Source organism: Pelophylax lessonae, assembly GCF_965119305.1.
Source record: "Pelophylax lessonae genome assembly, chromosome: 6".
Classification (NCBI taxonomy): Eukaryota; Metazoa; Chordata; class Amphibia; order Anura; family Ranidae; genus Pelophylax; species Pelophylax lessonae.
The window spans coordinates 211382010-211386644 of NC_138773.1; positions in this window are offsets into that span (position 1 = coordinate 211382010).

The following is a 4635-nucleotide window of genomic DNA, read 5'->3' on the forward strand; positions in this document are numbered from 1 at the left end:
CAATCATATTCATCTTTTTGTCTTTAGCTTTTCAAATGTTTCTGAGCCTTTTCATCTGCATCACGTGTTCACTTTTAATTTGATGGATCAATCAACTGTTGACAGAAGTGCATGCAGCTAATTTTAATGACGCCGGCACTTATTCTCCTTTGTTTTTTATGTGTGGTACATGTGTTCTGCTAATGAAGCTTCGCCCTCTGCAAAATGAAACAAGTGCCAATGCAGAATATTATTGTGTTATACTATACACTGATCTTCACAGTTTCAAATGAAAACCATTTGACACTACTGATCATGGGCAGCTGTGAACAGCAATTGGAGGTCGACAGTTGCATATTCTATTGAGCAGATTGGATGAGAACCTGATAAATAAATTGAGGAAAATTCACTATATATGTTTTTTTTTTTCCTTCAGCCAGGTAAAGCCTGTGTTCACTTCCAATGGTGTGCAGAGGAATACAAAGAATAGATGTTTCATTTACACAGGATTGGAGGACTGGACTGAACACAGCTTCACTGAGCAAAATGAAAAGGCATTCAGTGGGGTTGGTTTAACAAAAAAAAGGTAGAGGTTGTTCACTTTGTAAACTGAATGTTCTCTTACCTTTGTAAAAAAAAAAAAAAAAAAAATAACAATACAAATAAATAAATAAATAATAATAATAATTATTATTATTATTACTATTAATAATAATAATAATAATAATAATAATAATAATAATAATAATAATAATAAGAAGAAGAAGAAGAAGAAGAAGAAGAAGAAGAAGAAGAAGAAGAAAAAGGAGAAGTGATCACCCATATCACCCTTTTTTTCTCTTGCACATACCTTCACTTTAAGGTGAGGTAACGTTTACCAAAATGAACAGTCTATTCCATAAGAATAATGACCCAATTTAAACCGAGCATTGCAAGTTTAGAAGCCAAGTGATAACAGGAAACCAGCAAATTTGCATATAGGGCTTGATTTGTAAGGATGGGGAAAGAAAGAAAGGACGAAAGAAAGAAAGAAAGGACGAAAGAAAGAAAGAAAGGACGAAAGAAAGAAAGAAAGAAAGAAAGAAAGAAAGAAAGAAAGAAAGAAAGAAAGAAAGAAAGAAAGAAAGAAAGAAAGAAAGAAAGAAAGAAAGAAAGAAAGAAAGAAAGAAAGAAAGAAAGAAAGAAAGAAAGAAAGAAAGAAAGAAAAGAAGAAAGAAAGAAAGAAAGAAAGAAAGAAAGAAAGAAAGAAAGAAAGAAAAGAAGAAAGAAAGAAAGAAAGAAAGAAAGAAAGAAAGAAAGAAAGAAAGAAAGAAAGAAAGAAAGAAAGAAAGAAAAAAAGAAAGAAAGAAAGAAGGGGAGGAAGGAAGGATGGCGGAAGAAATAATCATTCTAATTAAATTTGGTGGATCTCTGGTAAGAAAATCACAGAGATATTTGCGTTTTTCGTTTTATTTATTTATTCATTTATATATTTTTCATAAATCGTAGAGATTTGATACATTGCACAAGGTCACAACTAAAAACCTTGTCAGCAGCGATGATATTGGCCCTTATGGGGTGTTAGTTATTCTGTATTTGTGTTATCCATTCATGCATCTTCTTGTGCTATTCCTAAATCATGAATTCATTTTAATTTATATCACCCCCCCCCCCCCCACACACACACACACACACACATCTCATACGTTTTTTTTTCCATACACATTCATTACCTCTGCAATCACATGCAATGTCAGTGTTCAAGCGGAACTGATCCATACTGGGGATATAGGCATACATACACAGGTCATGGTGGACACTGGCATCCAAATGTTTATTGAGGTCATTTTAGGGGAGTCACCCTCTCTAAAGTGCTCACCTGAATCATGTACGATGAGGATCTAACTACTTGGAAGAACAGAGGGAATGGGTTACTCTGAGATATTTATCATATACATTAGAACACTGTAGATTTCGCAAGTTCCAACCATTTTACAGGAAGTTGGAGGACGTCTGAGCAAACCAATAAATGGCACACAAGGTTATCTCTGTTTTGTCCTATGGCTTCCCTTAAGCCATTGTTTCAGGGATCCTAAATGGAATCTGACCTCACAAATCTTTATTTGCTAGACTTTAAAAGAGCTATTTCTCCCTCTGTATACCTGCGAGATATTTAACTGGACCCATATGTCATTAAATGACCCTATTTTACTGTAACTGAAAAAAACAGATAATGAAAAAGAAAAGAGAAAAAGGAAAGAAAAGAGAGACAGAGAGGGAGGTAGGGGGAAAAGGGGGAGCAAGAGAGATACAAAGGGAGTGAGAAAGTAGGAGAGAGAGAGAGGGGGAGAGTGTTGAATCTTCTTGAGAGTGAGAAACAGAAAAGAGGAGGGAGGGGGAGTAGGAGGGAAAGAGAGAGACATAGAGGATAGAATAGAAACAACAGAATGAATGGATTGGAAGAGAGAGGAGGGAGAGAAAAAAGACAGAAAGGAAGAAAGAAAGAAAGAAAAAGAAAGAAAGGAAGGAAGGAAGGAAGAAAGAAAGAAAGAAAGAAAGAAAGAAAGAAAGAAAGAAAGAAAGAAAGAAAGAAAGAAAGAAAGAAAGAAAGAAAGAAAGAAAGAAAGAAAGAAAGAAAAAAAGAAAAAAAGAAAAAAAGGAAGGAAGAAAGAAAGAAAGAAAAATAGAAAGAAAGAAAGAAAGAAAAAAGAAAGAAAGAAAGAAAGAAAACATTATATATATATATATATATATATATCTATATATATATATATCTATATATATATATACACATATATATGTATATATATATATATATATATATATATATATATATATATATATATATATATATATATATATTAATCTAGCTGGGTAATGGGAGTGCATGCAATCAGTGAATGTATCCTACCTCTGATCTGGGCACACGATTGTGGTCGCTGAGGTGTACACGCTGTAATTTACTCTTAGCAAAGTTGTAAAGATTTTATCTATCACAGTAATTATTTCCTTTGAGCATCCACAAATGCCAACTTCCACATTCGGGGTAATTTCTCCTCCGTTGTTTCTAAAAACATGCATGTGAACTGTCTGATCTGGCTGTAGTGTATTAGATGGACACACAGATCTGCTCCTGAAAAGTGAGGAAAGGTATTAGGTAACACTGGCACACTAATGCATTCTGCATTCATATACATTATAGGGACACTGATCTAATATTACACATAACCAACGATTTTCCTTAATTTTCTGTCGTAACATTTGAATTGGATACGATTTAGGTGTGCACTAATTCATGTAACTAGTAGAGGGTAAATAACAATATTTGTTAATTAACAAGGAGTATTAGAAAAATATATCATTTTGTCAGAAACAGCAAGGTTTGGGGGGAAAAAAAATCTATACATATATATATATATATATATATATATATATATATATATATATATATATATATACACATGTATATATATATATATATATATATATATATATATATATATATATACATACACATATATATATATATAGATCTATCTATCTATATATATAATATGTGTCTATATATATACATACATATATATATATATATATATATATATATATATATATATATATATATATATATATCACATGATTATTTTATAATCAAACAGTATCATTTTTGTAAGAAGATCATTTGATTAAATAGACAAAAACGTTTTCAGATTTGTTTTCCGTTGTATTATTTTATTATAGCATTGCCAAATATGTACACCTACATTTCTATAACAACTATAGTAAAAAAAAAGTAGCTCAGCGGTGCCATTGGTGTATTTGCCGGTCTAAAATGTTTTTTAATTGCTGAAAACACAATTGATATCCTTGGTTCCCTAATTTATGGACCTAATCACCCGATTAATTATTGTAACGTTCTAATATTACAAACTCCACAGGTGAACGCAGATAAATAGAAAGCGCTCATGTTAGAATTCCAGGATATTCATTGTACCGGACCAGAAATTGACGCTTGAAAACTAGAACGCTATTTCAATATATTTTCGTCCTATTACATATGTGTTGTTATTCTATATAAATTCAACCAAAACTACGGGAAAAAGAAAACAATTTCTTGGGATATACATGTGATTAAAGCGCTGTTTTAAAAATCTATGAAAAAGATAACTATATCAACCTTAGGTTTCGTTTTTTTTTTATTTATATAGAATATATAGGAATGTCAGGAATTCATACTTATCTTGTTTACACGGCCATTGATACATTTATTTAGAAGAAAAAAATAAATAAAAAATAAAATACACATAGATAGATAGATAGATAGATAGATAGATAGATAGATAGATAGATAGATAGATAGATAGATAGATAGATAGATAGAAGGCTTACTAAAGGAGTTGATCCTTTACTGGGTATTCAAAGTACATACAGCTATTACATATTCAGTTAGGATTTTCACTTCCTTTAGTAAATCAACCTCACTGTATCTATCTATCTATCTATCTATCTATCTATCTATCTATCTATCTATCTATCTATCTATCTATCTATCTATCTATCTATCTATCTATCTATCTATCGATCGATCGATCGATCGATCGATCTATCTATCTATCTATCTATCTATCTATCTATCTATCTATCTATCTATCTATCTATCTATCTACTGTATGTCCTGAA